The sequence below is a fragment of the Gymnoscopelus microlampas genome, assembly GCF_963454915.1.
Source record: "Gymnoscopelus microlampas genome assembly, chromosome: 2".
Taxonomy (NCBI): domain Eukaryota; kingdom Metazoa; phylum Chordata; class Actinopteri; order Myctophiformes; family Myctophidae; genus Gymnoscopelus; species Gymnoscopelus microlampas.
This window is the reverse complement of record NC_139939.1, coordinates 37,919,283-37,930,938: the sequence shown is the minus strand read 5'-3', so window position 1 is coordinate 37,930,938 and position 11,656 is coordinate 37,919,283. Positions and strand designations below refer to the sequence as shown.

At 44.8% G+C, this 11,656-nt stretch overlaps 1 protein-coding gene across 3 annotated transcripts in view; it reads left to right on the top strand.

Moving 5' to 3' along the window:
• The window catches only part of bnc2 (basonuclin zinc finger protein 2), a 247,244-nt gene that overhangs the window by 169,418 nt on the left and 66,170 nt on the right, over nucleotides 1-11,656 (top strand). The window lies entirely within an intron of this gene.

Below are 11,656 nucleotides of genomic sequence, written 5' to 3'. Positions count from 1 at the left end.
GCTGCTGCTGCCTCTGTTATTTTCATTTACACTACAGTATATCACTTTTGCGTAGAACAGTGGTTCTCAACCTGTGGGTCAGGACCCCCAAGGGGGTCCCTACATGATTCCCTACATGATTCCCTACATGATTCCCCACATGATCACACACACACACACACACGCACTTTCTTTTTTGTACATATTTTTCACCCTTCATACCAGTAACCTGTAAACTGATTGTATGACATTCTGTATAGTAGTGTGTATATCTGTCTGTCTCTTATATGTCAACATGATTTGTGTGCATGGGGATCTCATCTTAAACAAGCTACGTGCTTAACTGAGCTATCCAGTTTAGTAGACCTTGTATTGCGAATTTGTACTTCCATGTACTGTTATGTACTGTCATGTACTGTTCTCATGTCTTACTAAATAAAGTACATCAATCAATCAATCAGCACACACACACACACACACACACACACACACACACACACACACACACACACACACACACACACACACACACACACACACACACACACACACACACACACACACACACACACACACACACACACACACACACACACACACATACACACTGTGTGTGACATGCAGTGACATAGAAGCTGGCCTTATCTGTAGTTTCTGCTCTGATAGCTTGCTCTAGGTCTGATAGGAGGTCAGATCTAGTGCAGATGTGTGTGTGCCCCCTTTTCCTCCTTTTTCTCCTTCCCTCTCACCCTTTTCTCTTCTCCTAGGGCTGCACCATTATGGTAAAAACATATATTTCCCCTGATGAATGCGATCAGAATGATAAATTATAGCTGTTAACATAATTATTTCATAGTAATATCTATGTCTTGGCTGCTCCACATGAAATGTACTGGAACAATTATTTTTCTAATTCATCAATTACATAACATGAGACCAAAGACGATTTTTCAGCCTTGGTGATTGTGCAGGCCTGTGAAAAACGATATGGTGGTATATGGCATCAACACATAGCCTGATAACTCGACCATTGGTTCTCAACGTGTGGTCCGGGGACTCCCTGGGGTCCTTGGGGGGGTACCAGGGGGTCCCCAGCAAAATTAGTTAATATAGCGTCACAATCATTTGAACCACTTTAACCATATTTTATACTTTGGCTATTAAAAAATAGATATACGAGCTCATAGCGTGGCACCGGGTGCCACGCTATGAGCTCGTAGCTATTTTTGAAAAATCCCTGGCACAAAATATTTTAGAGATGGAAGTCCGCAGCCAAATACATACAGTATAATTTTAAAAGTTTGAGAACCATTGAACTAGAGTTCTGGTTTCCACTTTAAGGGATAAAGCACAGCCTGTCTGAGAGTTGAGTTGACCTTTCTGAGGGGCAGAAATGTACCAGGTCTCTCTCTGTACACAAAGTCTCTCTCTCTCTCTCTCTCTCTCTCTCTCTCTCTCGCTCTCTCTCTCTCTCGCTCTCTCTCTCTCTCTCTCTCTCTCTCTCTCTCTCTCTCTCTCTCTCTCTCATATATTCCCCCTCATGCTCCCCCAGTCACCCTAAGACTCTGCTTTGTTCTGTCCTCTTTACAACCAGTCCACAACCTGCCCGACATCCTTCCCGTCCACGTCCTGCAGACCTCATACATCCATCCCTCCCTGGCGTCCCCTCCATCCCTTCCACCTCGTCTATCTTTTACTCTCTCTCTCTCTATCTCTCTGTCTTGCTCTCTCTTCATGCCTTCCTGTGCTCCCCCAGCACCCTGTCTTTGAAGCTGCTCTTGTGTCTCGTGTCTCATGGACCCAGAGGTGTGTCGTTGGCCAGGCAGTTTGATCTCTGGCCGGTGGAGCCTTTGCTTTGAGGAAAGCTGTGCTGTGAGAGGAGAGACAGGTGGAGGAGAGACAGGTGGGGGGGGGGTGAGAGGTTGTGTCGTGGGTACTGGCCCCTCTTCTTGGGCCTCGCCGTCTCTTATAAAGGATGCTGTAGAGGAGACCATTGCTCCATTCAATCCTGAAGTACAGTACGTACAGTATACATACAGTATACAGTAATAATAACAATGATTTCCACGCCGTAGCGGCCATATACACGTGGAAGTGAGCGGTTAAGGGTCAGCTATTTGTTAGCGCCGCTCTCTCTCTCTGTTCTTGATACTCGGTGCACACATCATGTTGTTACTGTAAAGCACACCCACCCTGGGTTAGGGTCAGAGCTTCAGATTGCTGATTCTTTCCTGCATGCCTGGGAACATCGTAGATGTGGAGCTTATGCAGTAACACTGCAGCCAGAATGTACGGAGAACGCTGGACTGGGCTGGAGGACGGTCAGTGATGTATTTGAAGCGACATCATGTCGTCTGGTTTTCACAATAATACGCTAGAGATCTCTGTAGATCTGTATGAGCCAGAGACAGGCAGAGCAATCATAGAATCGTGTTACTATAGTGTGATTAGTTTTGATCGTGATATGAGGTTCTGTCCCCCTTTTCTCTCTCCCCGATCTCTCTGCTCCCCTTTCTCTTGGTCTCTCTCTGTCTGTGTGTCTGTCTGTCTGTCTGTCTGTCTCTCTCTCTCTCTCCCCCGGTTGTTTCACAATACCATGTCCAGCTGGGGCCCGTATCCCCCGCTCCATAAACAAGCATGACTGTCCTGCAGCACACACACGGACACTCTTATCATTGAGTCAGACTGGGGGGGGGGGGGGGGGGTGTTGGGGGGTGCCGTCATCGATCAGATTTCGCTCGCATGTTTTTGGAGTGGGAGGGAGATGTTGTCATGGGGCTTGAGTTTGTTCTCGGTGACTCAGTCTCGCCACAGTGGGGAGAAGTTGGAGAGTCGTGAGGTGTCAGCAGGACGGACACTGAAGGACAGATATGTCAGTATTTAAGTCCAGCTTTTTAAGTTGCACTAGTGGCACTGCTATGAACTGTAGTATTGATAGGGACCCTTTGTCATGGGTATATATATATAACCTTGTATCTCCATATTTTATGTTTTTTCATAAATTAATGGAATACTTGTATGACGTTGTATGACAGTATCACAAAAAAAGTTGCAAAATAACTACAAGGTCACAGCGTGTGGCAAAGCTTTATACGTTTAAAAATAATAATAATAATAATAATATAATACCAATGCCTGTCTATGGGTTTTATAACCACTGAAAGGTATTACTTAGAGCTTATGACTAATAACATTGGATCCTTTGGAACACAGGTTATTTTTTCCATTTCCTGAAAGTTTTGGACATACTGTACATCATTTTCTGCCTGACAGCGATGATAGTTCAGTCCTGGACCCATAATGCATTTGGATTTTGATGATGATGATGACGGTGACTCACAGTGCCACTGGCAATGGCGTAGTGAGACACACTGACTCAGCTGGGTCTCCTGGTGTGTAATGACATTCTTTCCAGCCAGACAGACTAAACACTGTCCCCTGTCACAGCTTTACTGCCACCTCCAGGACCCAGGCGGCAGCCAGGACCACCACCAAGTCGTCTGCCCCTGTCTGTGCGGGCATCAGGAACAGAGCAGACAATGGCCCCAAGGGAATTCTGAGAAGACTAGAGTCCAACCACCCCCCCCCCCCCCCTCCCCCCAACCTTTTTCTCTCTTTTTTTTGACAGCACTGTGTGCTGTCACAGCTGGCCCTAGGATGTGATGTGATCTGGTGTGTAGAGAGTGTACGAAGTGCAACAAGAACTGCCAGGGCTGTGGCCAAACATCTGAAATTCATCTGACTTCATGTCGTTCGGCTAGCCCTCTCCCTTTTCACATGGCTGCTTTAATTCAAGGTTTTTGTTTGGGTCCCTCATTGCTTGGACTAAGCAAGCAGTGCATGGTAATCTATTTACGTTTCCTTCAGTGAGAGCTTTAAGTAAACTTCTGTAATAGTTTTATTTTATTATGTGTGCTGTTTTTCTCTTTATCTTGATCTCTGAGACCCATTTCGCTCATTGATAATACAGAATGTCTCAGAACCTGTCCAATGGAAAGCAGCTTTGGAGTCCCGTGCAGAGAGAATGGCTCTCAGATCAGATCAAGAATAAGAAAAAAACAGCATGCATAAAAACTATTATAGAAAGCTTGAGAGAGACAGAAAGAAAGAAAGAAAGAAAGAAAGAAAGAAAGAAAGAAAGAAAGAAAGAAAGAAAGAAAGAAAGAAACTTTCAGAGAGAGAGAAAGAGAGAGAGAGAGAGAGAGAGAGAGGGGGGGGTTCCCATGTCTCCGTCATGAATACATGAAAACACATGCCTCTCTTCTTCTCCTCCCTCTCCTCCTGCGTCTCGTTCGTCCTCTGTGAATCCACTGGGGACTCACGCCCCATTTGGTTCCCATTAGCATAGCTCTGGTCCCTCTGCCCCGTGTCAGAGCCCAGACGCACAGCTGCACACAGGACAGGGACCTCTGGCTCTACGACTGCCAGCAGCACGGCTCAAAGACCAGAGCTGACATGACAGAGAACTGGGGGCCTCGCTCTACGGGGGATTTCAGAGACTTTTCTCTTCTTTTCTTTTTCTCTTCTCTTCTCTTCTCTTCTCTTCTCTTCTCTTCTCTTCTCTTCTCTTCTCTTCTCTTCTCTTCTCTTCTTTCAGCCCCCCCCCCCGCTCCCCCTTTTACAACGCAGGTCTTTTTACATGCCACTGAAGTCAGTGCACAAATGATTAATCATTGTTTATTTTGCAGTACTTTGTGAGGCAGGCATGCAGAGGGACCGTTTTTCAAGTCGAAACCCGACGCATAAAGTCAAAACAAGCAAAAATTAGCCTTGGCGTAAAGCGGTTTACTCCCCTCAGAATTTTTGTGGCGTGCTGCGTCCTGACTACAAAGACTTTCTTTATCCAGCAGACGTTTTATTTGTCACCTGGTTTCAATATGGACACTGTGAAGTCCTGAGCTATCTGTCGGAGCCAGGGCCCCAGTTTATGACACGCGATGCTGCTGCGCCTCCATTTCTTAGCTTTCTTTCTTTTTTCTTTTTTTGCCTTGCACACGTTGTCCGCACATTTTCTGGCAGGAAATTGACAGCGTTTCAGCAGCTAACTCATGGATGAGATAATATCTTGTGGGTGGAAGAGAGGACAAGATGCTCCCAGTGTTTTACACTGACCCTAAGCAGAGACAAATTCAGATCTGAGGCTGCTGCAGGCACACACACATGCACGCACACATGCATGCGTGCGCACACACTCACACACACTCACACTCATACTCACACGCTCATGCTCACATGCAAGCGCCCACACACGCACGCACACACACCCTGTACACACAGGGTTTTCATTTAGACCTCGGCTTTGCTTAACTCACCAAACAAGAGCTGTGGTCTGTGGCTCCGTGTTGAACATGCTAAAGGTTTCAATTAAAGCAGAAAGAACAATACTCAGCCAGCCTTCAACAGCTGGCCTTGCTGGCGTTCTGCTGGGCTCCGTGTGCTACAGTACAGTACAGTACAATTACTGGAGGGGACCAGGCAGGAGGCTGCTTTTGTAAGCTCCTGCATGCAGTGGATGATCAACGATACCAACCTCACACACTGCAAAAATCCGGTGTAAAAAATGACCATTATGTGTCCTGACTCATGACATTGTGGTAGTCTAGACTAGAGTTAATATTAGGTCATTTTCATTTAATTTAGCTTGGTTTGGTTTAGCTGTACCTATTACATAAATATATATATTTAAATTATACCATTTTTATTACAAAAAAGGATAAAACTACAATTTACTAAAACAAATGACATGCTATTGAAAATCTATTCCTGTCAGCCAAAACAACATGGCTGAGGTGTAAATAGTCTAAGCTCGGTCAAAGGGACAGGACTAAGTGTACTTTTATCTAAGAGCATTGATTCAGTCATACAGAGACCACGTTGTCCACATGGCAGCTGGACCTACAGAGTCCACACTGCCACCTGGACCTGTTCTGATCGTTAAAGCCAAAGAAAGCACAAGGTGGACAGTATTGAGTTTCGTATCATATCATGGTACAGCTTTTGTAAATATGAATTTGTAAAACCCAAGTCTGTGATCTTTAACCACTTAAGCCCTCTACTTAGTTGACCCTCCTTTTTTCCCTCTACACCAAATATCTTCGGTGATATTGTGAGCTTGTAGATCTCCTAATTTCACTCTTTGTAAACTTTTGTTTTTAAATAATTGAAACTTTTTTGTGTGTGCCTATGATGATGACAAAATAATGAGTAGTTTGAATAAAAGGTTATATAATAAGAGTACAGTAAAATCCATTGTGTTCATTTAAATGTAACACTGTGGTTTTACTGTGTGGAGTAGCGCAGTATTTCATTTGATAACAACCCTACAGCCACAGCCAGGAACTTTCACAACGCACAGAACATTGTAATGTCTGGTCCCCGCTGTAGTGTGCTGTGCTGTAGCTCATATCCTGCAGTTCCTCAGTCTATCTGTCCCAGTTACAGTGTTTTAATTGAGAGTCTGCTCTGGTGTTGGCCACCGCTGCCTGTCACTGTTTATATAAAGGGGCTGGGACAGCGTTTCACGGGCCAAAACAAACATCCATTAAACATCAAGACTCCAGCTAAACAAAAGGCTAACAGTGAGACACGCACACACACACACACACGCGCAAGTACACGTGCACACGCGCACGCACGCACACACACACACACACACACACACACACACACACACACACACACACACACACACACACACACACACACACACACACACACACACACACACACACACACACACACACACAAACACTTGGAACAGATAAGGAGTGGCTGAGTATGTGTCATTTGAAATGCTGATTATATTACCCTGTGTGTGTGTGTGTGTGTGTAATAGTTTTGCTCAGATTAATACAACTGTCTTTTTTGTACTTACAGACAAGTCCTGTTGTTGTTTTGTTTTTCTCTGAATGATTGGGTTTCTAATGATTTTCAGGAACTTATCGCATGCATGTATGCACTCATTCACTCATGCACGCGCGCACAGTCCCGCACACACGCACGCACTAACTCACACACGCACGCACTAACTCACGCACGCACGCATGCACACACACACACACACGCACACACGCACACGCACACGCACACACGCACACGCACACACACACGCACACGCACACGCACACGCACACGCACACGCACACGCACACACCCTTCCTCTCTCTCTGTCCTTTTCATCCCCTTTAGTATTTGGGCCAAAGAGGAAACCCTGGCGAGACTCTAACATAGTGACTAATGCTGTGTATCTGGCCAGTGCTCAGATAACACACAGCCTGCCCCCCCCCCCCCCCTCACTCTCCTCCTCCTTGTCCTTCTCTCCTCGGCCTGCTGTGACAAAGACATGTGCACATGTAGCATTGGGTATCCAAGCCCACGCTTGTCCCTGGCCCAGCCCAGGCCAGTCACGGGTTAAAACCCCCGAAAAAACCCAGACAAACATCCCACAGGCTCAAGGAAAGAGAGAGAGACAGACAAAGAGAGAGAGAGAGAGAGAGAGAGAGAGAGAGAGAGAGAGAGAGAGAGAGAGAGGAGGGAGAATTAAAGAGTTTTAACTCTACAGGAATCGTGAGAATTTCCTGTATCCTTCTTCTCTTTTCATTTCATTTGTATTTTCTATACCTCCTTATCAATTATTGTACAATCGCTTAAATTAGGATCATTCCATGCATTTGGCGGTAATTCACAAAGCACTAAAGAACAGCACGCAGTACAGTGTGCACTTGACTGTACATACTGTACTGTAAGTACGCTTGTTTATTATCCACTCTGAATGTGGGACGTGCAAAGTGGTAGAGAGTGCTGTGTGTGCACCTCAACGCTCTCCCCATATATATTAAAATAATTCCTTCTCTTTAACATTTACACGGTATGCAGAAATGCGTACACACATACACTTACTCACTGATCCTTGCTTCTTCAGCAGGGGGGTGAGGGAGGGAGGGAGGGGTGATAGCAGTGTTGTGCTGTCCTTTATAATGTTTCTTAATGCCGCTGTCTGGCCTAATGGGCCCAGCCAGATATGAGAGGTGCTGCTAGCGGAGCCAGCGTGTAATAAGTCAGTGATTAGAGGGAGCTGCAGCCTTGTCACAACAGCAGTAGCAGTAGCAGCCCTCCAGACAGATAGACAGACAGTGGCACGCTCTAATTGCTGCATTAGATGCCTCTTAACTATCTCATCAGCTGTCAGCAGACCCCAAGCTCGTAAATGGGAAGGAGGGGGTGGGGGGGGCTTTAGTGGAGTGCGTTTGATATTTCTATTTGTGTTCCTTTAATACACATCTGCTGTCGTTAGCACCGCTGGGCTGTGCGGTTAATTACCAAAAAGCGAACAGTCAAGTTTCTGTTCAGTGGTGTTGTGTTCTGTTCCATTAAGTTCTATTCGATTCTAACGTGTTCCGTTGAAAAGAGCTTTGTCGTGTGATGGTCTGTTAAATTTAGGGTGACTGCTACTATTATTTTCCTGAGTACTGGGGTTCAAAATTTGAAGAATGACAGACAAAGAGTGTAATTCAGCCTTCATTAACAACTGGTAAATAAATATGTTCAAATTGCCTCCACTTTTATATAGCCTATTCACTGAGTTTTTTTCCTCTACGTGTATTACATCACAAGCACGCCAAAATTCCTGAAGGTTTTAAAAAGTCCATGCTATATACTGCCATTCACTGACATTTCATGCGAAATGCACCTGCACTCATGACACACATAAAGTATAATCCTCCTGTACGGAGGATGGGGTGGGGGGGGTGGGGGGTGGTTTGCCGCGCTGGCACCTGGAGAGCTTAAAAAATGGCATTAAGTCAAATAATCTCTGTCTCCTGTCTCCTTCAGTGTCAAACAGTGGGGCGACGTGTTAAGAGCTGGTGTAATGTTCTGTTTAATCTCAGATTAGCCCATGTTCATTTTGACACCTCCAGTCGCTAATCTGGTTTACAACACCTGGGTGGAAGAAGTTGAGTTTGAATTTTGTAGTGGTCATAACCAGTATATTAGGAGATGAGCAGTTGAAATCCTGACGCATGGGAAAGTGGCTTAATCCACGGGTGCTACACATGCAGAGTACATGCAATTCGGTTTGTTTTATTTATGTGTATTTTGTGCATTGCAGGCAGATACAGTATAGAATTGAATAGAATAGGGCACTCGTTCTCGAAAAGGACCAGGTGTCCTTGACGGGGTTCCAGGGGGTCCCCAGAAAATTACCAACAGCTTTATCACTTAAGCCTTGTTTAATTTTTTGGCTATTTTTGAAAAATACTGACAAATATTGACAAATCCTATCTGTCCCCGGCATAAAATATTTTTCAGATAGGGGTCCCAATTTGACGGTCGGTCCCTGGCATGAAACTGTTTGAGGATCACTGGAATAGGGTACACATTTTGGAAATGTGTCTTCTAGTTTGTAGGTAGAGTGCAGTTTGTACTGGAACATGTGCTGCTGTGGAACATGTGTACATTGCAGATGTGCGGGTGTTTTTTGGCTCACTTCACCTTGATTTACTACCACAGATCCAAAGTGCAGTGGTTGCCGTGTGTCTGTAATATGTAATCGGGTGGAAATATTCTGTGGATGTCGTGTGTCCGTTTGTTCTGTGAGGAAGAGAACGGCTCTGAACTGCCGACTTTCTCTCTCGCCTGGAAGTTCAGTGCTGTTTCTGTCATGGTGAAATATGGGTCACCTGCATCATGATATGGACTCCAACCGACTCCAACCCCTGTGCGTGCTTGTCATGCGTGTGTGCGTATATGCGTGCGTGTCTGTGTGGTGTGGTGTTATTGTCTCACCACTGGCTTGCAAAAGTACTGTTAAGACCTTATGAGATGACATATTTAGTGCAGACTATGAATTCATTGGCGTTTGGCTTGAAGACAGATGGTGTCTCTCTGTTTGTCTTACCATATCTTTTGCAGCCAGACGCACAATTGTACGCACAGAGCAGCGCTAATATGAATATGAATTTGCTGTCAAAATAAATGAATGGTGATTCACATCAATGACCTGGTTAACTTTTGGTAATTTTATACTTTGATGTTTTCATTTGGTAATTTCAGTGATTACAGAGTTGTTGTTTTTCTGCTTTAAATATCCTAAGATAGATTACATTGTGATGTATTTGGATGAAGTATCACAGGGGCGGCGCGATAAGTGGAAAATGTGTTATTTCCATAGCGCGACTCGCTAGACCATTTCTCGAACACTGCAAATGTTTTCCCCACTTAAAGCAGATTTGACTCAAAAAGGACTGTGAGATTTTCTGTGTAAATATTTTGATTTATCACTCTCTTGTCCTAAGCATAACAATGGGCCAATACGGAGATGACTGCCAAATATGATTAATACTCATGTGAAATGTCACTCCTCCTTCCCCTTTCTGCCTTCTCGTTCTTTTCTTTTCTTATTCTTTTTCCCTCTGTCCTCTACCCATGTCAACGTGAAATCTTGTGGCTTGGAGCATGCATTGGTTTGGAAGGCGGGTCTGTGTTCATGGGAAGGTGTATTTGTCTTGGAGCGGTGTCGTCCAGTGTGAATCCGGTTAAATGCATTCCTAGAAGTCGCTTGAGCGTAGAACACAGGCCAATGCCTGAAAATGTGAAGCCGCACGTTTAATTCGAACGCCTTTTACTCGAAGGAGCGGGAGAATGGGAAACATGTTGTTAGGCGAGTCGTATCAAAAGTACTTCCCGTAGAATGTACCCGACTTTCTAAAGATTTTTCTCTTTCTGTTTGTTTTTAAAAGTGGCTGACGAATGTTTGGTCTTATCAGGCCATGCAGACTAACCCTATAGGACACACACACACACACACACACACACACACACACACACACACACACACACACACACACACAGACACACACACACACAGACACACACACACACACACACACACACACACACACACACACACACACACACACACACACACACACACACACACACACACACACACACACACACACACACACACACACACACACACCAGACACACCCCCATCAAGTCTGGACACTTAACCTCTCACCGCTAAAAGCTTTTCGGGGTCAGGCTGAGTGCAGCACTACTATTGAGTAATGGAGGCCCCAGTCAAAACAAGTCACATTCCCTCTGTCTTCAGGAAGCAGTGGCACGTCTGTCTGCTCACATGAATTCTGGGAAGTTGAGTTGGAAAGAAGAGGTCTGGCCCACTTGTTGACAATGAGTTTCTGAAGCAACGAAATCCAGTGGCTGATTACATTTCATTATGCTTTCATTAACTTTCTTTAATGAGATTTCTGTCAATAGCCGTAGCGCTGTGAAAATATTATAATTGCTTGTTTGTAGTTTATGGTTGTCGTTGTTATATAATATCATCGGTTAAGCAAATCAATATTGTTACACTTTTAAGATATTTATCTAATGGTCCTTTATGGTGTGTGAGGAATAATCAGGATTCCAGTATTGTGCACAGTTGATGCTTCTTTTGTGACTTCAGTATTATTCTGCTCTGTGTTATTTGTGTGACGTTTGATTGATGACTGCCCTCTGTCTCTCACTCCCTCCTCATACCGTATTTATTCTTGCTCTTTATCGCGCTCTCTCTCTCGCCTCCATGAGTGGTTGATTGACGGACTCTCTCTCTCTCTCTCTCTCTCTCTCTCTCTCTCTCCACCTGTCTTCCTCTCTTTCTCTCTGTACCCC